This window comes from Bubalus bubalis, chromosome 15 (genome assembly GCF_019923935.1).
Source record: "Bubalus bubalis isolate 160015118507 breed Murrah chromosome 15, NDDB_SH_1, whole genome shotgun sequence".
NCBI classification, from domain to species: Eukaryota; Metazoa; Chordata; class Mammalia; order Artiodactyla; family Bovidae; genus Bubalus; species Bubalus bubalis.
The window spans coordinates 35,986,831-36,011,731 of NC_059171.1; the positions used below are offsets into that span (position 1 = coordinate 35,986,831).

Below are 24,901 nucleotides of genomic sequence, written 5' to 3' on the forward strand. Positions count from 1 at the left end.
GTCTAAAGCAAACCTATAAGAGTTCATCTCCAACTTTCTGGACAAGGGAAAGGCAAGACTGGATCAAACAGAGAGGAAAGGACGTAGAGTCCAGAAATGGAGACAATACCCTCAAGTGCGAGGGGGGCAGAAGGCAGGAAAGCACGGGAGGACCAAGGTCTCTGCACAGACATTTCCCAGATCCCCTGACCTAGATTAGAGCCCCTAGCTTCATGTCCCCTTATGTTTGTTTCCCATGGCTGATAAAAAAAATTTATCACAAACTTGCTGGCTGAAAACAACAGCAATGAGTTCTCACAGTTCTAGAGGCCAGAATAATCTCCAAACTGTTGGCAGGGTCCATTCAGGGACCAATCAGATAAACCAGAGCTGTCTTTTCATTCCAAGATCCTGGGCCTAATCACACCAGCAAAGACCCCCTCCTTTTGTCCCCCTCAAGCAAAGTCACATTCACAGACACCAGGGGTTCGACTTGGATGTCGTGGGGTGGGCGGGGGCAGTTTCCGGCCCACCACAGTCCTGCAGCCAGTCCCTTGTTTTTTATAATCTCCACCCCCCACCGTGAAGGTCCAGAAGGACATAAGCCTTGTCTGCTTTATTCACCACTGCCGCCAAGCACCTGCCGTAGTAGATACTTAATAAATGTTTGGAAAATACAAGAAAGGAAAGAAGGAAGGGGGAGGGGAAGAAAGGGAGAGAGAGGAAAAATCAGAAGAGGAAAGGGTGAGGAAAGAAGAGGAGAGAGGCAGAGAGAGAGCAAGCAGAAGAAAGGAAACAGGATCTCCAAATCTCACTACTAATTCTTATAAGATGGAAAATAAGGAGGAGTTTTAGATGATGAAAGTCAAAATTAGTAAGTGATGAAGCTTGCATTTTATTTGAAATGCACTGCTTTCCAATACAAAGCAGCTCCTACAGATGCTGGGGGTGAAGTTAGGGTCAATTCAGTTTAGTCGCTCAGTCATGTCAGACTCTTTGCGACCCCATGGACTGCAGCATTCCAGGTTTCCCTGTCCATCACCAACTCCCAGAGCTTGCTCAAACTCATGTCCATTGAGTCAGTGATGCCATCCAACCATCTCATACTCTGTCATCCCCTTCTCCTCCTGCCTTCGATCTTTCCCAGCATCAGGATCTTTTCCAGTGAGTCAGTTTCTCACATCCGGTGGCCAAAGTACTGGAGTTTCAGCTTCAGTTTAAGTTAGGGTGGGAGGGATTAGATACAAAGAAGTGCCTGGTGTGCTCTTGGAGTGCTGTCCTCAAGCAGTTCATAGTCTACGGGGGAGCTGCTTCCTGGACACAGATGGTAGTGTGCCAGGTGCCAAGTAAAGAGGGTCCAGGTTTTGAAAAATGTTGAATGCTTTTGGATTTTATTTTATAGAGCAACATTGAGACAGGGTTTCCAGGCATAGGCCATACTATTTAAAATTTGCTATTTTGATAGTAAATAATAATTTTATAGCTATTGTGTAATTTCAAATACAAATATCTATTATGACTCATAGTCCACTACTGCAGACCATGCGATTCTCTTAAGGGGTAATTTATATTTAGCATTAATCCAACCGTTGGAAAATGTCCACTTCAAAAGGCACAATTATGTCATTCCTACAATGCATTTCATGAATGAATTGGGGTCTTCAGATCAGAATGTTCTTGACTGTTGACTGGCATTTGTGAATTACATAAGATCAAGATATCATTTAAAGTTAACCATTATCTTGAGCATTCATTCATTCATTCAATTCTTCCCAAATTATTTACTGAGATCCTACTGTGAGTTGTTATGGGAGCTGGAAATACAACTTGAATAAGAATATGGTCCTTCCCTTTAAAAAGTTCATCGTCTGTCTTAGGTTCTCCAGAAAACAGATGCAGTGATAAATTGAGGAATGCAAGAGGTTTATTGGAGAGCAATTCCATAAAAGTGAGGGTGAGGAGGTGAGACTGTGAAGGGAACATTTTCGGCCCCCAACACAGACATGACATGTGTGAGAGGAGAGATGAAAGAAGTATAATGAGGCGGCGAGCACCTCAGACCACCGTGCAGATCTGACCAAGTTGGCCAACTCAGAGCTTGCCCACTGCAGGAGCTCCGAGTTGGCCCCAGTGCCGCTATTATGCTCAGTCATTGGCTGAGGCTGCCGGAAAAGATCATGGTCTCAGCTTGAAAGCTGGGGCAGATCCTGAAGGCATTAACAGCTGGAGGCTGTCAGCTAACTGCACTCCTTGCAGTTAAATAGCAAGCTCTTTCTTGAAGGGAGATCAAAGTGATGCAACCCCATGGCTGCCACATAATGTGATTGGGGAGAAGGCAAATAAACAGGCCATTTAAATCCAGTAAGGGTAATGACAGGGTGCCATGGGAGCTTAAAGAGGGAGCACCAAACTTGAGCTTGGGAACAGAACCACTTCCAAGAAGATGTAGTTTATTAGACGATGCCAGCATTACAAGTAGGAGTAGCCAAATAAAGGGAGTAGGGATAGGTACAGAGTGTTCAAGGCAGGGAATCATAGTGTATAGAGCTTTGTGGGGGAGAAAGCCTAACATATTTGGGGGAATGGCAAGACCTTCTACTGTATGATTTTAGTATCATATTGGAGGGACAGTGAAGCAAGAGATAAAGCTGAAGAAGTAAACAGGGGGTAAATAATTAAGGCCTCTGCCTACCAGGCTAAGGAATTAGGGCAGGACAACAACATGCAAAATGGTCTGTGATTTGAACACTCAGTGACCAACGATTTTCCCCGTTAACCTTCCTAGAGAATCTTGAAGACTCCATGCTCCAATTCTCTAGATTTAGGCTCTAGTGAGCCTAATGAAAAGGCAACTATGTTACCAGTGAAGAAGCATATAAATCATTGTCACCCACAGTCATTTTTGTTCAATGTCTTTATCCAAGGCCACCTAGTCCATACCCCACGAGGAGAGAAAGCACAGGCTGATGGGGTGTGATTGAAGAAATAAAAAGTTTATAGCCACGGAACTCTTCATGGCATCAGAGCAAGAACGCAAAGAATCATTTTGGATTCCCAGACTGAGAAAGGGGGACAGAGAAGAGCCAAGAACGTGTTTTGCCTACTTCTAATTTAGAGAGCTGTGTTTTGTTGTTGTTGTTGTTTTAAAATAAGCCCTGAGATTTCACTGCTGTGATTCTATTCTGAGGAATAATCATAAATTTAAAGTTCTATAAAGTTTGCTAATAGCAGTAATAATGGCTAACATCTAGATGGTTTCTGTCGTTACCATGCTGTTTCACACTTGACTTTATATAATATTCAGAATAGCCATTTTGTCTTTAAGAAGTCAGAACTCTTAATTATGCTCGTTTCCTATCAGATAATTAAAGTTCTGAGAGGTGAACATGTCTGTGGTTACACAGTCATTGTATACAAAGAGGTTAAACAAAATATTTTTAAAAATCATAAACAGTCTATAGGAAACTATTAAATAAATCTTGGGTATGTTTATATAAAGAAATAGTAAGTAGTTATTAAAAAGATATTTTCAAATTATCTTTAATGACTTAACAAATACATATGGTATAGTTTTTAGTGAAAAAAGTGGAATGCAAAATTGTATATACAATATGATTTCCCTAGGAAACCACAAACAAAATGAAAAGACAACCCACAGAATGGAAGAAAATATTTGTAAATGAGGTTACCAACAAGGGCTTAATTTCCAAGATACAAAAATAGCTCATACAACTCAACAACAACACAAAATCAAAACAGAAACAACAGAAAAACAATGAAAAAAAGATGGACAAGAAAACCTAAATAGACATCTCTCCAAAGAAAAAATACAGATGGTCAATAGGTACATGAAAAGATGCTCAACGTTGCTATATATTAGAGAAATGCAAGTCAAAACTAGAAAGAACCACCACATGCCAGTCAGAATGGCCATCATTGAAAGGTTTACAAATAATAAATCCTGGAGAGAGTGTGGAGAAAAGGGAACCTTCGACACTGTTGGTGGAGTAAGTTGGTGCAGCCACTAGGGAAAATAGTATGGATGTTTCTCAGAAAACTAAAAATAGAATTACCGTTATGATCCAGCAATCCCACTCCTGAACATATACCTGGACAATACTATAATTCAAAAATGTACACACACCACTATATTCATAGCAACACTGTAAATACAACACTGTAAATCAATTATAATTCAATAACAATATTAAAAAATATAATCTTTTAAAAAAATAGCTTTGCTGAGGTGTAATTTACATACCATAAAATTAACCAATTTAAGTGTGCAATTTAATGATTTTTAGAAAATCTTCAGAGTTATGCAACCATTACCACAATCCACTTTTAGACTATGTCCATCATTCTCTGCAAACCTCTGCAAAAAAAAAAAAAAAAAAATCCCTATGCTTGCTGGCACTTAATCCCTATTCCTACCCTGAGTCATAGTCAACTTTAATGTATTTTCTTCTCTACAGATCTGTCATTTTTGGACACTTCATATAGAAATTAAATCATATAATATGTGGCCACTGCACCAAGCTTTTACTTAGCATAATGTTTTTGAGGTTTAGCCATATTGGAGAAGGAAATGGCAACCCACTCCAGTGTTCTTGACTGGAGAATCCCAAGGACGGCAGAGCCTGGTGGGCTGCCGTCCATAGGATCGCACAGAGCCGGACACGACGGAAGCGACGCAGCAGCAGCAGCACGTTGTAACATGAATTACAATTTATTTTTATGTCCCAAATAGTATCCCATTGTATGATTATAACACATTTTATTTATCCACTCACCAGTTGGTGGACATTTCTTTATTTAAATTTTTATTGGTATATAGCTGCTTTACACTGTTGTGTTAGTTTCTGCTGTACAGCAAAGTGAATCAGCTACACATTTACACATATCCCCTCTCTTTTGGATTTCCTTCCCATTTAGGTCACCACAGAGCACTGAATAGAGTCCTCTGTGCTATACAGCAGGGGCTTCCCAGATGGCTCAGTGGTAAAGAGTGGTAAAAACTCTTTGCCAAGCAAGAGTCACAGGTTCAATCCCTGGGTCAAGAAGATGTCCTGAAGAAGGGAACGGCAACCCCCTCCAGTCTTCTTGCCTGGGAAATCCCATGGACAGTGGAGCCTGGCAGGCTACAGTCCATGCGGTTGCAGAGAGTCTGATGCGACTTAGCAACTAAACAGCAGCATCAGTGCTGTAGAGTATATTTTCAGCTAGTTATCTATTAGATACCTAGTATCAATAGTGTACATACGTCAGCCATGATTTCTGCTCTTTGGCAATTATGAATAATGTTACTATGAACATTTGTGGGCAAGTCTTTGTGTGGACATGTGTTTTGTTTCTTTTTCTTGTTTTGGCTTTTGAGTAGATACTTCAGTGTGGAATTGCTGGGTAATATGGGAAATATGTGCTTAACTTTTCATGAAAGCACAAACTAGTTTTCAACGCGGGTGTTACATTTTACATACCCACCATCAACTGACGAGCATTCCAGTTTCTCTACAGGCTCACCAACACTTGTAACTCTCTGTATTTTTATTACAGCCATTCTAGTAGATTTGAAGCGATATATGTTTGTTGTTTCAATCTGAATTACCCTAAAGACTAATGATGTTGAATTGTACATAAGTATTTGCCATGTTCAGTTCAGTCACTCAGTCCTGTCCAACTCTTTGCAACACCATGGACTTCAGCACACCAGGCTTCCCTGCCTATCACCAACTCCTGGAGCTTACTCAAACTCATGTCCATCAAGTTGATGATGCCATCCAACCATCTCATCCTCTGTCGTCTCCTTCTCTTCCCACCTTCAATCTTTCCCAGCCTCAGAGTCTTTTCAAATGAGTTGGCTCTTTGTATCACGTGGCCAAAGTATTGGAGTTTCAACTTCAGCATCAGTCCTTCCAATGAACACCCAGGACTGATCTCCTTTAGGATGGACTGGTTGGATCTCCTTGCAGTCCAAGGGACTCTCAAGAGTCTTCTCAAACACCACAGTTTAAAAGCATCAATTATTTGGCTCTCAACTTTCTTTATAATCCGACTCTCACATCCATACATGACTACTGGAAAAACCATAGCTTTGACAAGATGCACCTTTGTTGGCAAAGTAATGTCTCTGCTTTTTAATATGCTGTCTAGGTTGGTAATACTTTTCTTCCAAGGAGCAAGCATCTTTTAATTTCATGGCTGCAGTCACCATCAGCAGTGATTTTTGAGCCCAAGAAAATAAAGTCTCTCACTGTTTCCATTATTTCCCCATCTACTTGCCATGAAGTGATTGGGACTGGATGCCATGCATGATCTTACATGATTTTCCATGTACATATCTTCAAAACATTTCCTCATTTTTACTGTTTTCTTATAGTTGAATTTTGACTGTTCTGTATATCTTGTGGGTACAAGTCCTTTATTAGATAGGGATTTGCAAATCTTTCCTTTCAGTTTATGGCTTGATATTATCCTTCTTCAGCAGAGTCTGCCAAAGGGTAAGCATTCTTAATTTTGATTAAGTACCATATAAGAATTTTTTCTTCTATGGATTATACTTTTTGTGACATCTAAGAAATCTCTGCTTAATCCATGGTTCTAAAGATTTTCTGTTTTATTTTAGAAGTCTCAAAGTTTAAGTTGTGCCTTAAACCCATTATCTATTTTTAGTTTAAGATATTTTTGTATATAATGTAAAGTATGAACTGAAGTTCATTTTTTTTTATTTTTTGCATATTGACAGCCAATTGTTCCAGTGTCATTTATTAAAAGGATTATGGGAAAGACTAGAGATCTTCGAGAAAATTAGAGACACCAAGGGAATATTTCAAGCAAAGATGGGCACAATAAGGGACAGATATGGTATGGACCTAACAGAAACAGAAGATATTAAGAAGAGGTGGCAAGAATACACAGAGGAACTGTACAAAAAAGATCTTCATGACCCAGATAATCACGATGGTGTGATCACTCACCTAAAGCCAGACATCCTGGAATGTGAAGTCAAGTGGGCCTTAGGAAGCATCACTATGAACAAAGTTAGTGGAGGTGATGGAATTCCAATTGAGCTATTTCAAATCCTGGAAGATGATGCTCTGAAAGTGCTGCACTCAATATGCCAGCAAATCTGGAAAACTCAGTAGGCCACAGGACTGGAAAAGGTCAGTTTTCATTCCAATCCCAAAGAAAGGCAATGCCAAAGAAAGTTCAAACTACCGCACAATTGCACTCATCTCACATGCTAGCAAAGTAATGCTCAAAATTCTCCAAGTGAGGCTTCAAAAGTACATGAGTAGAGAACTTTCACATGTTCAAGCTGGTTTTAGAAAAGGCAGAGGAACCAGAAATCAAGTTGCCAACATCTGCTGGATCACTGAAAAAGCAAGAGAGTTCTAGAAAAACATCTACTTGTGCTTTACTGACTATGCCAAAGCCTTTGACTGTGTGGATCACAACAAACTGTGGAACATTCTTCAAGAGATGGGAATACCAGACCACCTTACTTGCCTCCTGAGAAATCTGTATGCAGGTCAGGAAGCAACAGTTAGAACTGGACATGGAACAACAGACTAGTTCAAAACTGGGAAAGGAGTACGTCAAGGCTGTATATTGTCATTCTGCTTATTTAACTTCTATGCAGAGTACATCATGAGAAACACTGGGCTGGATAAAGCACAAGCTGGAATCAAGATTGCTGGGAGAAATATCAATAACCTGAGATATGCAGATGACACCACCCTTACGGCAGAAAGTAAAGAAGAACTAAAGAGCCTCTTGATGAAATTAAAAGAGGAGAGTGAAAAAGCTGTCTTAAAACTCAACATTCAAAACACTAAGATCATGGCATCTGGTCCCATCATTTCATGACAAATAGATGGGGAAACAATGGAAACAGTAAGAGACTATTTTCTTGGGTTCTAAAATCACTGCTGATGGTGACTGCAGCCACGAAATTAAAAGATCCTTGCTCCTTGGAAGAAAAGCTATGACCAACCTAGACAGCACATTAAAAAGCAGAGACGTTACTTTGCCAACAAAGGCCTGTCTAGTCAAAGCTTTGGTTATTCCAGTAGTCACGTATGGCTGTGAGAGTCGGATTATAAAGAAAGCTGAGTGCCGAAGAATTGATGGTTTTAGAATTGTGGTGTTGGAGAAGACTCTTAAGAGTCCCTTGGACTGCAAGGAGATCCAACCAGTCCATCCTAAAGGAAACCAGTCCTAATATTCATTGGAAGGACTGATGCTGAAGCTCCCATACTTTGGCCACCTGATGTGAAGAACTGACCCATTGGAAAAGACCCTGATGCTGGGAAAGATTGAAGGTGGGAGGAGGAGAAAGGATGAAATGGTTGGATGGCATCACCAACTCAATGGACACAAGTTTGGGCAAGCCCAGGGAACTGATGATGGACAGGGATGCCTGGCATGCTGCAATGGGGTCGCAAAGAGTTGGACACAACTGAGCTACTGAACTGATAGCTCTCAGTGGAATCGCCTTTCCTTCTTTATTGCAAATCGATTGACCGTGTGTGTATAGGTCTATTTCTGGACTCTATTCTGTACCACTGATCTATGAGTTCATTTTGTCTCTAATGCCACACTGTCTTGATGACTTATCCCAGGAATGTTCAACTGGAATGGATTTCATTCCTCCAGGAGCAAACTGCATACCTGAAATTGCATACTTGCTTGAATTCTTCCCTTTCCGTTCCTACTTTCTCCAGGCCCTTCCTGGTTTCTGCTGGGTCTACAACTTAGTGAGTTCACATTCACACAAATTTTTTTTTTTTTTTAATCTATGTCTTTTTGGGGAAGCCTAATCTACAAAAATGTACAGAAATAGTATAACCCCTAGAGCATTGTTTTTACTCAATAAATGTTAGCTATTATGACTATTGTTAATTTTCCTCGCCTTGTATTTACGGGGGAATCCTTTCACGGATATGAGAAATGATACCATTTTGCATTTTTCCTTTGGGCAGGCTATAACCTTATGGTATTATTTAACTATCTTAGTATAATATTTATATTTAGTAACTAAGCATAATACTATCTTTGATTAGTATTACAAAAGTGGTGTGTGTTCATTCTTTTTTTTTTTTTCATTTATTTACTTTTTTTGGACAGATAATTGCTTCACATTGTTGTGTTAGTTTTTGAACAACAACGTGAATCAGCTATAAGTACACGTATAGCCCCTTCCTCTATAGTCTCCCTCCCACCATTCTAATTAACTAATGTGCCTGTCTTTTCTTTAACTTTTGAAATCTCAAATCTAAATTACAAAGATTAGAGTCTCAGCAGAAGGATGTATTGTTCTATGAAAATCAAGAACAACCATCACCAACTTGGAGTGGTCATGACAAATACAAAATAACAGATTAAGAGTCTGAAGTATCAAAAGTCAATGCCAGGCTTGCTTGGTGGTTCAGTGGTTAAGAATCCACCTGCCAATGCAGAAGACATGGGTTCAATCCCTGATCCAGGAAGGTCCCACATGCTGCACAGCAACCAACCTATGCTCCACAACTCCTGAGCCCTTGCTCTGGAGCCCAGGAGACACAACTACTGAAGCCTGTGTGCTATTGAGCCCACGCTCTGCAATAAGAGAAGCCACCACAATGAGAAGCCCATGCACTACACCTAGAAAGTAGTCCCCACTTGCCACAACTAGAGAAAAGCCTGCAGAGAAACGAAGACCCTCACAGCTAAAAATAAATAAAAATAAAATTATATATAAAAAAATCAATGCCAAAGTTACAAGATGGGGAGTCCCAGAGGTGGCTGGGATATCCAAAGTGAGCACAGACCTTCTGTAACTGTGCAATGGAAACTAATCCAACCTTGTGGTATCTGACCTGGCACCTTCTCAAAGACCCAAGAGTACAGGGGTCACACTTAGCACCAGTTCCGATGTAAAGACCAGTCCAATTTTGGTCTTTACAACCTAGAAGAGATGTAACAAAGTAGAAAAGGGTTCAGAAAAGACCAAAGAACAGTCACATAATTGGCAAATTGAACCTCTGAGGAAAGGTTAAGTGAATTTGGATTGTTTACCCAGAAAAAGCAAGGCCAAAGGTCTACTTAATACTCATCTTTAAGAATTTAAAGTTGGCATCTGACCAGATAGTCTACTTCTGCAGAAAAGGAAACAAGTTCCCCCCACAGCCTGCCCCGTAAATAAGTTAAGAGTTAGGATGGAATAAAAAACTGAGATTCAAAACAGCATTAATTTTTTGATTTGGGATTAATTAAGGTTTGCAAAAAGTCCACCACTAAGCGAGGAATTTCTGTTTCTAGTGATCTGAGAAACACAAGCACAATGCCATTCATGAGCAGAAGTGGATGGTTTTCAAGTGGTGGCGGAAAATCCGTGAAGGGTCCCATCACTAATATGACTAGATCTGTTTAACCTCAGCAGTCACTGTGCAAGCTGCTGTTCAGACCAGCGTGTACAAGCTGGGGGCTCTGCCAGCCTCTTTCAACCTCAGGCTGGCTGAAGAGAAGCTGAGAGGATCACCGCCAAGAGCCATGTTTTCCACTCACTAGCTGTATCAGTTTTCACTGCATAACCTCCCTAAACTGTGTTAGTCACTCAGTCCTGTCTGACTCTTTGCGACCTCATGGACTGTAGCCTGCCAGGATCATCTGTCCATGGGATTCTCCAGGCTAGAATACTGGAGTGGGTAGCCATTCCCTTCTCCAGGGGATCTTCTTGACCCAGGGATTGAACCCAGGACTCCTGCCTTGCAGGCAGATTCATTACTGTCTGAGCCACAAGGGAAGCCCTTCACCACATAACAGAACACACCAAAACTCAGTGGTCCAGGAAGTCCAATGCAGAGGGCATGGGTTCAATTCCTGGTGGGGGAGCTGAGATCTTGCATGTTTCACAGCCAACAGAACAAAACAAACCCACATAAAACAGAAGCAATGTTGTAACAAATCCAATAAAGACTTTAAATATGGTCGGCATTCCAAAAAAGATCCCCAAAACACCCTAGTGACATGAAACTATTTCCTCATGTGGGTCTGGGTGGCTAAACTCCACGCTGTGGACTGGCTGTGCTTCGTAAATGGGTGAATGGGAGAAAGTGACTCAGGGAAAAGGACTCCTGATGGCGGTGGGTGAAGTACAAAAGAGCAAGCAAGCCCCGCTGCCCAAGCACGTTTTAGACCCTTGCTTGCATCCCACCTACTAACATGTCATTGGGTAAGCTCAGAGCCAAGAGGAAGGAAAGTATACCATGTCTTCTGTGGGTAGCACAGCAAAGATATATGATCAAGGGTGTGGATACCAAAAGCAGTAAAGGACTGGAGTCAATAATGCTATCTACCTCTTGGGGAGAGGGGAAAGGTCAATTTACATAGGGAGCTTCTGGAAGCCTAGGTACTAAGGCGCTGGTCATAACCACAGTGGCTCGTGCTCAGGTGTATTCTCACTTACCTTGGCTGAACTAAGCTTCATTCTTCACACTGGTCACAGAAATGAGCTTCTCCCTTGTTATTGCTTTAGAAGAGGGATGACTAATGGCAAGACCATGAACCAAGGATTATAGGCTAGAGTGGCATCTCTGTTTCCCATCCTCCAAATCTCTCTAATGCAGATTTTCATTCACCACCTCCTATATTTTTAATCCGAATCAGTGATATCGAAGTCTACCCAGTCATTCAATTCAGAAACCCGAACTTCACTGTTGGTCCTCCTTCTCCTTCATACAGTTTAACTCCCTTTAATCTACATCTGAAATGACACAATCCCCTACTCTCCCTGCTATCATCCTCATTGAGAAGTTCATTGTCTCTCACTTGGATAACAGTCACCTTACTTGTTCCACCTGCCACTGGTCCACCTACTACACTGCAGTCTATTTCCTTTGAAAAAACAAAAACAGATGTCAAAAACTGCTTAAACAAAAAGCCAAAGGATAGATTTTTTTTTTAAAGGACAAATTCCAACACCTTTATCATGGCATTCAAGGACCTCCAAAACCTTGCTCCCTTTGCCGCTTCACCTCATCTCAAGTCACCTGTACTCCAGTAACACCTGGGGGCCACACAGTCTTTAAACATGCCATTCACAACAATGAATTATTGTATGTTTCTGGCAGTCCCTATGTCTGGAATGCCCTTCCTCTGCCAGAACAAAATTTCTAGCCATCATCATCAAGTATCACTGTCCTTTCAGAATTCAACAGTCTCTTTTCTGTGTTCCCATGGTGCTTTGTTCATCATGTTACTCTAGTGCAGACCTCATATAAACATGCATGTATCGATCACTTACAGAAACCCCAGGGAGAAAAAAGTGCATCAATAATGCCCACACAATGCAGAAACTTTTTTTAGAAAGCACTTAGCCTGGAAGTTGTTCTTTCCCTACCTGAGACCTAGGGTGTTCTACAGAACCCCTCACATCAGTAAATTTCAGGACTGACAAGGAATCTATGTGGCTGGAACAGACAGTAGTGCAGAGTGGACACTGGAGAATAGTGAGCATCCTGCAGTCCAGCACCGCACACATTTGTGCAAAAGCAAATTTGGAACAACAAAAGGTTGGGTGGTACTGAAATATAATGACATATAGTAAAGCCTTAAGTGAAGACTAAATGCTTGAACCTTGAGAGCAATGACAGAAGGAGGTAACAATTATCGATAACAGTATGTCAGCCTTGGAATAAAAAACTAAGCAGATGGTCTCACAGGTGACCAGTTTTGGACCCACCAAAGGAACTGAGCAGACAGATATAGAAGAACTGGAGAGAAGCTAAGAAGAACTAGACCCTACATGATGGTGACGTCCCTTTGGGCAACACTGTTAGCAAGACTGCTCATACACTAATTAAATTTTAGTTGGCTCTGCATATTAGTTATAGCTTAGTTATTAAACTTTAATACTGCATATGTATGTATAATCAACATGCATATATTTATTAGTATCTATTTAGTAAATTACATCAAATCTGCTTTAGCTTGCAGGTCCAACCTGATTAATCTTTTTCACTGATTTTTATTAAGTCCTGGGTAGAAAGCTGTTGCATTTTACCAAAGTTAGAATGGAGTCAACTCTAAATTAGAATAAGAGTCTAATGGTCAGGACTTCTCTGGTGGCCCAGTGGTAAAGAATCTATCTGCCTGCCAATGCAGAAGACTCGGGCTCAATCCCTGATCTGGGACAATCCCACATGCCGGGGAGCAACTAAGCCTGTGTGCCATATGTATTGAGCCTGTGCTCTGGAGCCAGGATCTGCAACTACCGAAGCCTGCATGCCCTCGGGCCTGCACTCCCCAGCAAGAGAAGCCACAGCAATGAGAATCCCACCCACCACAGCTAGTCAGTAGCCCCTGCTCGCAGTAACTGGAGAAAAGCCCCACACAGCAAGGATGACCCAGCACAGCCATATATAAACACACTTAAAAAAGAATCTCAGTCCAGGTTCGATGCACGATACTGGATGCTTGGGGCTGGTGCACTGGGACGACCCAGAGGGATGGAATGGGGAGGGAGGAGGGACGGGGGTTCGGGATGGGGAATACATGTATACCTGTGGCGGATTCATTTTGATATTTGGCAAAACTAATACAGTTATGTAAAGTTTAAAAATAAAATAAAATTAAAATGCAAAAAAAAAAAAAAGAATCTCATGGTTAGAACACACAGGACAGATACCTCATTACCGAATGCGGTGGCTAAACAACGTATTTCCTTGTTGGGTGGGCCACAAGTAATGACAGTCCCCCTAATACAGTATCTTAAAGTTCTTTCTAGATCTATTAGGTTATGAGAGCTGCAAAACCAGGCATCACATTGTATCCACTGTAGTGCTGAGTCTGGTATGCCACAGGTACTCAGCCAGTGCTAACTGATCTAAATTACACTGGTACCAGAAAGATGCCCACTGATGCACCCTGTCAGAGCTGAAAATGGATGTGCTTCAAGGAGGGTGATGCTAGGCTCCTCCTTGGACCAAAGCCTCAGGGAGTTGCTGTGTTGCTATGGCTAGTGAATGGAGTGTGGGCTGGGGAGGGTGCTTGTGGCCAAGAATTCATTACTTTTTCACAACACACCTTAGCACATTTCTAGTCTGTCAGGCTTCTGGGAGGATGAATAATGAAAACGAAACGGTACATGTCCAAATCAGCAATGTCCATGCACAAAGAGTTGAACAGGGTGAAGCAGCCTGGAATATTTATTCTGGTTTCAGGTATTTTTCCTCCCTTCTCACTCTTTGGTTAATCCACCTAGCTGAGCAAAATTGTGTCACAAGCATAGAAACAAATCCACGCATTTCTATCCCGCACCAAATACTTTTTGTGTCTTAAAGCATGCTTCCCTGCATAATATATAGTGCTAATACATGGTTTATTTTCTGCCTTATATAATGAGTAATCTCAAAGTCACTATCCTGTTTTAGTAGAGGGCAAGGGGAACTATAAAATGGGGCTAAATTCGCATGGAATTAGCTGAGGAAAAAATTCACTGTATCTGTCATTCCAGCTCAAGCAGGGTTGCTCTGCAGCTCAGTGACCATAAAAAGACTCACTGATAGCAACTCTGTTCATGGCAGTGGCATTTAATGTGGCAATAATAATAATACACCATCAATTACACCAAAACTCCAAACTAAACATGTGCAATATGAGATAATGTCAGATTGTATCAGTGAGAACATTTGGCCTAATATCACTTGCTTGGACCCAAAGGTCTTTCAGCCAACTGGTTTTAAGATGTGAATGCCATTTTCTGTGGGTGGAAGCACAGAGTTGAGATTTCCTTTTGTGTTTCAGGGGTTTGCTGGAGGAACACTGGCTAGCAAGGCTCCCCGTGGGCCGGAGCACTGCATGTTTTGAAAGGGCTCTAGGGATGTACAAGAAAAGGAAATGCTTGCATTCAGTAATTTTTAAGCAGCTTAAAGTAAATTAAAAACAAATACTACTATATCTATCAATTCCTACATTTCCCAGAATATCCAGATTTGGAGTGTATAATTCAATTTAAGAAACATTTATTGGCACCCATCATGTCCAAAGGCACTGTGTTAGACATTCACAGTAATACAGAGATAAAATTACCATACAGAAGAGGGAGAGTATGTATGCGAATTACTATAAAATATGGCAAAATGCTAGGGGAAGAGATGAAAAATACTTTGCTAATGGGTTTTGAGTAGAGCGGCAGAATACCAAGTGGAGGGAAGGAGCAAGGATTCAAATAGCCATCGCTCATCTGCTCTTTACAGACATCCGTATTTGACATGAATAAATGAATGAATCAGTGATGTATTTTGTCAGATAAGCTACGAGAGATCACTATGGATTTTAATCCACAGGTATGGGGAGACGAAGACATTCAAGAAGGAGAAAAAAAAATATAGGCAAGACACAGCAGCAAGAAAATTCACTGCGATACTGTGGAAAAATGTGGTTTGGTATGATTGGAAAAGGTTTCACAGGGCAGGCGTGGCTACGTACACTGAAGTCACGCTTTGTCAGGACTACAAAGTTGAGATTAAAATCTTTTATTTAATTCAGGCATAGCATTTAAAATTGGCAAATGGTGTGATCTGAATAGGACTGTGGGAAGATGAATGTATTCTTGGGAGTGAAGTACTGATACATAGTTTTGGACCAGAGAGATTTGGCCTCCAAAATTAGTCCCACTAGTTATAAACTGAACAATTCTGTGCATGTTACTTAACCTATGTCCCAGATTCCTCATTAGTAAAATGGGGATAAGTCCACCTTGAATGTACAAATCCATGGACCTGAAGAATGCCAACTCCAGAATAAAGCTATCTTAAGCAAGGGAAGGTTGGAAATTGATCTGGGGAAGAAGATACAAAGGGAATTTTCACATCTGCTAAAGCAAATGTGGCCAAAATTTAGCACTGTCCATTGTAGTTGTTGAGAATATTTACATTACTTTGAGCTGTTCTAAATGTTTTAAATACTTCATGGGTAAATAAGCCCAACTCACAGCCATGGTTGTTGGATATAACACTTATCAAGCATGTGACATAGGCCCTGGCACACAGCAAGGGTTCATAAATGAAAGTTATTTCATTGTTGTTTTTACAATGTTACGATGAGGTCAGTGGAATAGAAAATATGAATGAAAGAGAATAGAATAGAATCTGTAGAATAAAGTCATGGGACACGGAGGACATCTCTGTATAGCTAAGATGGAAGAAGTGGGACTAGATTTGTCTTCCTACTTAAAATAACTGAGAAAATGGACAAATACATGAAACAAAGTTTTTCAAGGCAGTGGATATCAGGCAACAAAGGACAGTGTTCTCAGAAAGATAGCAAACAAATGAGGTGAACCCTATGATGGCCCCAGTTTATTGCTTGGAGAGCAGGTCCAGGCCTTGTAGCAAGAAAGGAAAAAGAACTCAGGTGGATCCCAACGGTCTTCTTGAGTTGAGGAGACAAAGGGTGGGTACAGGGAGGTCAAACTCCCAGGGACTTAGAGTTTTCGTGGAAGGAAATACATGAGAAGAGAGGACTATGGGGTTCTGTAGAGGACATCTCTTGCATATTCAGCTGAGTAATGATTGGCGCCTATTCATAAGGAAACTATCCAAGGCTGGGAAAAGAACCATCCAAGAGGATCAGAGAGTACAGTCCATAAGATCTCAGACAGGGCCAGGAAGACCTCATGCTCACACCAGCAAGAGTAGAAAATGTTGTAATTCACAAGGCATAAAGCAGGGTACTCAGCAGGGTTTTACTTCACTAGTGGAGAAAAATTAATCCTGGACTAAGTGCTGCTCTGGTTCTGCCCAACAAAGCTTTATAGCAAGACTCAGAAGGATCAAACTGTTTCCAATTTCCAAGTAACTTAACCATATTCCAGAGCAAGCTCACAAATATTTATGGGAATATAAAAATACACAGAACCCAACAAGATAAAACTCACAATAGTTAGAGATTAATCTAACAAAAGATGAATAATACCTGTATACTGAAAACTGCAAAACGCTGCTGTGGTTCATTTAAGCAGACATGATAAATGGAGAGATATACTTGTGGAGCTGAAGGCTTGGTATTACAATACATCTGTTTTCTCCAAGGTGATCTATAGATTCAATAAATTCCACTCAAAATCCATACAATTTGTATGGAAATTAAGTGGCCCTAGAATAGCCAATTCTTTCCAAATGAAGAACAAACTTTACATTTCCTGGTCTCAAGATTTATCATGAAGTTACAATAATCAAGATATGTTATATTGACATCCTTGTAGACAAATTGATCAATGGTGTGAAATAAAGGGTCTAGAAACGAAGAGAGATCCACACATATATGATGAATTGATTTCAACAAAGCAGAGAGTTTTGTTGGAATTTCCCACAAATGTGGGTGCAGAACAATATACTATCCATATGCAAAAGAAAAAAGGAATTTTGATCTACATCTCAAGCTATACATAAAAATTGACTGAATATAGATCGCAGACCTAAAATGTGAGGCCTGTAACCATACCACTTCAGGAAGGAAAAACAGGAGAAAATCTTTGCTACCCTGGATTAAGCAATGATTTCTCAGATACAATACCAAAAGCACAATCTATAAAAGAAAAAAAAATTGGACTTCATCAAGCCTATGAACTTCTCTTCAAAAGACACCATGATGAGAATGAAAAGGCAAGTCACAGACTAGAAGGAAATATTTGCAAATCATAAATCTGACAAAGCACTTGTATCCAGGATATATATAAACAGCCCTCAAATGTAATAATAACAGTATATTTCTCTAACAAGTAAATTAACATTTTAGCAAAAGACTAAACAGATGCTTCACAAAAGAACACAATGGCAAACAATCACAGGAAAAGATCAATATCATTCTAAAATGTGCCAAGTAACTTTTAGTAATAGAAAGCAGATAGCTGCCTGGGCTGGGGAGGGGACAGTTGGGAAGGGGAGCCTGAGACATTTTTTGTTATAGTTCTGTTCACTATCTTGTGTGTTTCATGGATATATACATATGGCCAAATTTATCACTTAAACACTTTAGGTACAGCTTATTGTATGTATGTCAATTGTACTTCCGTGAAAGTATTAGCATAGTTATGGAAACTGTGCTCTAATTAGCAGGAAATGGAAGAAAACAAAGGTAACTCCAAGATAATGTTGAGGATTCAACTCTGGGTAACTCCATAAGAGATGAGAGAGTGGGGAAGAAACAGAAGGCTAGAGGATAACAATGGATTCATTTGGGACATGTCGACTTGGAAGAGCCTGATGGGGATGTACAGGTGGAATACATAGGTGGAATCTTGGTTTAGACTTCTCGAGAGTCTTGGGCAACAGGTAAAGAAGGCAGAGATGGTTTTAAAAAGTGATTATTGATTCCTACAAATGGGCAAGATTGCTAAGGGAAAGTGCATGGAACTTGGGGAATTTCTACAGCTATGGGGTAGAGGATGAAAAAAGAGTAACAGTGACATAGAAGCCATGGTTGGTAAGGGAGGAAATGCAGTATTAACTGAGGTCACAAATTCAAGGCCTGAGAGGGATTCAAAGATTAAACAGTCTCCATATCAACTGCATCATTAAAGTTGAGGAGGTGGTGGTTTAGCCACTACATCGTAACTGACTCTTGTGACCCCATGGACTATATATAGCCCACCAGGCTCCTCTGTCCATGAGATTTTCCAGGCAAGAATGCTGGAGTGGGTTGCCATTTCCTTCTCCATTTCCAACCCAGGGACTGAACGCAGGTCTCCGGCACTGCAGGCGGATTCTTTACCAACTGAGCCACTAAGTTATTGGCATCTGGGTTCGAGAAACAGAAAAAAACCAAAAACCCTGCTTTGGCAGGTTATAGAGACCAGAGTCTGCTTTTGCGGGGTTAAATACTGAATGGGTTTAAATAATCAGGCAGGCATAACCTTCATTATTTTTTAAGAATAAAATAAAATAAAAAAAAAAGAAATTTGTTAGAAGACTAAATCTTAAAGTGTTCTTATCAAAAAAAGTTCATTATGTGAGGAAATGAATGTATTAATTAATCTTATGCTGGTAATCATTCTGCAATATATATGTATTAAATCATCACAATGTATACCTTAAATTTACCCAATGTAATATATCAAAAACAACTCAATAAACTGAGAAAAAATTAAAAAAAAAAAAAGAATACAAATGACAAGGAGTTTGTGGAGATGCTGGGTTGATGAAAGCATTTTTTCCTAGAGTTTGGATACAGTATGTTTTTAGAAGGGGGGAAAGCAGCAGCAGGAGAGACCGCAGATTTAAACCAAGATAAGAGAGATACCAGAGCTGTTTCTCATATTCCGCTACACTCAGAAGCACTTGGGAGAGTTTTGCAGCCACAGGATGCCTTGGTGAGTCAAATCAGAGAATCTAGGTGGAAAAGGAGGTGTCCCTTTTCCTAACCTCTATCTACGGGACAGGTCTCACCTTAGCCCCTCACTGTTGGTTAGTCTCAGTCATGTCCTACTCTTTCACCACCTCATGGATTGTACCCTGCCAGGCTCCTCTGTTCATGGGGATTTCCCAGGCAAGAATACTGGAGTGGGTGGCCGTTTTAGTCCCTTATTCTTTACTATGGATACATTTGGGTCAGGGAACATTTGTTCTTTGTCTCATAATTCAATCTTGTAAGTATGGAAGTGAAAGGTCTTATCTGCTATTAAAGTAATAGCAGGCATCAGCAGATAGGTGTGGGGGAGACGGGGGACGCGAGGGGTACATTCAACTGCTCTTGAATCTCACTCCTTCTGCAAGGCAAGCCATTCCCGAAGGAACTAAACTCATTCGGGGTCACTGAGTCATGGGGCGCAAGGGGAGAGAGGAGGGGCCTTCTTCTTCCCTCCAGGGCTGCTGTCTTACCTGCTCTGCGTCCGGGTCACCGCTAGCAACCACATCGCCAACTCAGCTATTTCCTGCTCCTCCAGGCTCCTCCCCCGCCGCCTCCTGGCTCTCCTCCATGCAGCCCCAGGTCTGGTGGCGCATGCTCATTGCTCCTCCTCCTCAGGCCCACCTGGGCTCGTGTCAGTTACTGCTCCACTCACGTTTCCCGACCCCAACTGCTGAGGTCCCGGGTAGCTCCCATCAGCGATGTTACCTGCAGGTGTCTGGGCTTCAGGGAAGAGGGCCTGGCAGGGCCTCAGAGGGAAGTGGGCGAAACGCAATGGGGCCTGGCTGGGGAATAACTGGGAGCCCAGGTCATCAACCGGCGTCAGGTTCGGGTGTGCTCGCATGTGGGGAAGGGGAAGGTAAACCCCAAGTGTAGAAAACTGTTGGCATTAATGGTTGTTTAGTTGCTAGGTCTGTCCAACTCTTCCGCAATCCTGTGGACTGTAGCCAGACAGGATCCTCTGTCCATGGGACTTCCCAGGCAAGAATACTGGAGTAGTTGCCATATCCCTTCTCCAGCGGATCTTCCTGACCCACAGATGTAACCTGCATCTCCTGCATTGCAGGAGGATTCTTTACCACTGAGCCACCAGGGAAACCCCTGGCATTAATTTACAGGTCCTGAAATACTTAACAAAGACTGAAGGAAAACCTAAAAGCTTTGTTTTTGCTGGAAATGCACTCCTAATTATATTGTTTATAATCTTCCCCCAATCACCACTTATCTGTTATGTACAAAATATAATAAAGTTAATTTATCAGAAAAAGGAAAAGAATATCTGGATGATACAAAACCTGAGGGGCTTATATTATCTCAAGGCAGGAAGCAAAAGCGTGGGTAGGAGTGGGTAGGAGTTGTGACGAGGGGAATGGGTGCCTACTTCCAAATGTTACATGGCCACTCTCGGCTCGGAACCAAAAGCTCTTCTTTGTGTAAGGAGCAGAAGGAGGAGGAAGAGGGAGAGGAGACACTTTTTAGAGCTCTAACCCTGTTGGCTTCCACATATTATTTGGGGTCAAAGTCAATGTCAGTGTGGAGAAATATGAGCCCTTCCAAGAGAGTGTGTAATTTTAAAGCATCTCTTTTTGTCCATTCTCTGGATTTTGAAAGTCATCCCAGCCAGTTTCTGCTTCAACCATAAGAAGGTTAGAGCCATCAGGGAGGCCCGGCCACCCACCCCACTGCTTGGTCACCCCAAGCAATAATACTGTGCAGTTCAACACTGGTCCCTTCTCTCCAGCCTGCAGAGGGGCAGACTGTATGTCAAAAAAACCACAGCTACTGTGATTTTTTTGTATTTTCTTCTGTCAGATCAGTTCAGTCTCTCAGTCATGTCCGACTCTTTGCGACCCCATGGACTACAGCACACCAGGTCTCCCTGTCCATCACCAACTCCCGGAGTTTACTCAAACCCATGTCCATGGAGTCGGTAATGCCATCCAACCATCTCATCCTCTGTCGTCCCCTTCTCCTCCTGCCCTCAAATCTTTCCCAGCAAATCTGGTCAACCACTTGTAAAAGAATGAAACTAGAACACTTTCTAACACCATACACAAAAATAAACTCAAAATGGATTAATGATCTAAACGTAAGACCAGAAACTGTAAAACTCCTAGAGGAGAACATAGGCAAAACACTCTCTGACATACATCACAGCAGGATCCTCTATGACCCACCTCCCAGAATATTGGAAATAAAAGCAAAAATAAACAAATGGCACCGAATTAACCTTAAAAGCCTCTGCACATCAAAGGAAACTATTAGCAAGGTGAAAAGACAGCCTTCAGAATGGGAGAAGATAATAGCAAATGAAGCAACTGACAAACAACTAATCTCGAGAATATATAAGCAACTCCTACAGCTCAACTCCAGAAAAATAAATGACCCAATCAAAAAATGGGCCAAAGGACTAAATAGACATTTCTCCAAAGAAGACATACAGATGGCTAGCAAACACATGAAAAGATGCTCAACATCACTCATTATCAGAGAAATGCAAATCAAAACCACTATGAGGTACCATTTCATACCAGTCAGAATGGCTGCGATCCAAAAGTCTACAAGCAATAAATGCTGGAGAGGGTGTGGAGAAAAGGGAACCCTCTTGCACTGTTGGTGGGAATGCAAACTAGTACAGCCACTATGGAGAAGAGTGTGAAGATTCCTTAAAAAACTGGAAATAGAACTGCCTTATGATCCAGCAATCCCACTGCTGGGCATACACACTGAGGAAACCAGAAGGGAAAGAGACACGTGTACCCCAATGTTCATCGCAGCACTGTTTATAATAGCCAGGACATGGAAGCAACCTAGATGTCCATCAGCAGATGAATGGATAAGAAAGCAGTGGTACATATACACAATGGAGTATTACTCAGCCATTAAAAAGAACACATTTGAATCAGTTCTAATGAGGTGGATGAAACTGGAGCCTATTATACAGAGTGAAGTAAGCCAGAAAGAAAAACACCAATACAGTATACTAACGCATATATATGGAATTTAGAAAGATGGTAACAATAACCCTGTGTACGAGACAGCAAAAGAGACACTGATGTATAGAACAGTCTTATGGACTCTGTGAGAGAGAGAGAGGGTGGGAAGATTTGGGAGAATGGCATTGAAACATGTAAAATATCATGTATGAAACGAGTTGCCAGTCCAGGTTCGATGCACGATACTGGATGCTTGGGGCTGGTGCACTGGGACGACCCAGAGGGATGGAATGGGGAGGGAGGAGGGAGGAGGGTTCAGGATGGGGAACACATGTATACCTGTGGTGGATTCATTTTGATATTTGGCAAAACTAATACAATTATGTAAAGTTTAAAAAAAAAAATCTTTCCCAGCATCGGGGTCTTTTCAAATGAGTCTGTTCTTTGCATCAGGTGGCCAAAGTATTGATGCTTCAGCATCAGTCCTTCCAATGAATATTCAGGACTGATTTCCTTTAGGATGGACTGGTTGGATCTCCTTGCAGTCCAAGGGACTCTCAAGAGTCTTCTCCAACACCACAGTTCAACAGCATCAATTCTTCAGCACTCAGCTTTCTTTCCAGTCCAACTCACATCCATACATGACTACTGGAAAAACCATAGCTTTGACTAGACAGACCTTTGTTGGCAAAGTAATGTCACTGCTTTTTAATATGCTGTCTGTTCTACTTTCTGGTTTTGGTTGGTTTTTAAGCTCTTCTAACACTGTGAGCTGGTGTTTTTTATCGTTAACAGGTGACTGCTGCCTTGCTGAGATGCAGAATGGTATGGGGAAGGGACCGTAGGCTTTAACTGAGACAGGCTAGAGTTCAAAACTGTGTTCTACTTCTTACAAGCTGTGGGAAAGTGTTTTCATTTCTCCTAGTTCCAGGTTTTTATCTATAAAATTAGAAATTCATAATGCCTATTTTTGTGTTTATGCATATATGAAAACTAGAGACTTTCTCTCTATCATCTATCTATCATCTCTTTATCTATCATCAATCATTCCATCTATCCCCTAATAGAGGATTTGAAGCATAGTGACATCGTGGGTACCCATTAAGTACTAGCTGTTATTATTTTCTTCTTTCATGCCTTTAAATTTGCTTAAAATCTTTGACATCAGTAGTTCTCAAAATATGCTCCCCAAATCAGAAGTATCACTATCATCTGGGAACACATTAGAAAGGCAAATGATCTTAGACCTACTGGATCTGAAACTCTGGGAGGTGGGGCCCAGTGATGTGTGACTAACCAAGTTCCCCAGGTGATTCTGATGCACCCTAAAGTATGAGAACCACTGTTCTAGAAGACCGGGCTTGTGAAGGTAAATGGGTGATGAGGGAAGGCTTTTTCTTGTGCTTTGTAATTCTCAGCTGTGTTTTAGACAGCTGAAGTTTCCACCTTATAGACCAGCAATAGTATACACTGTGCTACACAATTCTTTATCGTTAAACCTGGCATTGATGAAGCACTTGCTTTAGGTCAGGTATAGGTTTTAACCAATGGATTTTGATGCCTTTTGTGACTCTCTGTTTCACTTGGATTACGTGTATTTCCAGACTGATTTCCATGCTCTCCGAGAGCAGGGCCTTCCATGACATTCACGTCTGCCATTGTGCCAAATACATTATTGCCACCTGCTCGCTAATCGATAGGGTCTGATGGACTTTTCATCTTTTTGAGAAATGGCAAAGTTCTAAATAATGAAACAATGCTTACTCCTTTTGCCTTTCATGGTTTGAAGCATAATAAGAAGTGACACAGTCAGGTCCATGGTGTTTTTTTTTTTGTTTTTTTTTGTTTTTTTTTTTTTAACATGTATCCTCTTCATCCTTCTCCTAAATCCTTGTTCTCTCTTTACCTTTGGTTTTGTCCTTGAAAGATGTCCGCTGGTATAGCATCTTGGCTTCTGGGTTGGTATGCTGGGTTTCTCAACTTCATCCGATTTCAGTTCCGTGCAATAAATAATAGCCATTTAAGCTAGAGTTTTAGCTATGAATAGCTTCTCTCCTCATAACTTCATCTTATATTTATTGCTTAAAATGATAGATTGAAAGTCATCACCTAGCAACTGGCAAATTTTTCTCTTGTGGTCTAGTTACTTGTAATGATTGACTATTGCAATCGTTCCACTGGCTCGTCCTGGTCAAAAATGGATGTAACGGGTCTATAAATAGAGGTCCATTTACATACTCCTAGGCTTATCAGTGCAACTTACTGAAATGAGTTCATTTGTACAGAATACTCTGACTATCAATTTACTTCTCCCATCTTCAAAAGGAGTAGCCGATTTGAGCCTATCTAGGATTTTATACTTCCAGGACTTTATTAGTTCTGTTATCTCAAACCCCAGATCTCCTGTTGGAGGCTGGCTTTTGTGTCTCACTGAAGAAAGCAACTAAAAACCAAAAGCCAGAAAGAACACAAACTTGTTTCTATCGCTTCATGTTCATTTCTCGTACAGCACTCTGTCACAAAAAATTAATGCTTTGTACTTTAAAAGAGACTTTCATCCCCAGCCCTCAAAGAACCTTATAAATAAGTAAACCTGA

The 24,901-nt window shown here is 41.1% G+C and overlaps 1 long non-coding RNA gene across 1 annotated transcript in view; it reads right to left on the reverse strand.

Annotated features, from left to right (window-relative positions):
* Window positions 1–19,973, reverse strand: part of LOC123329349 — a 53,919-nt gene extending 33,946 nt beyond the window's left edge. Inside the window, exon 1 of the long non-coding RNA XR_006544725.2 lies at window positions 19,842–19,973. This is a non-coding gene — a long non-coding RNA (uncharacterized LOC123329349). The remainder of the gene's footprint in view (window positions 1–19,841) is intronic.
* Between the last annotated feature and the right edge of the window lie 4,928 nt (window positions 19,974–24,901).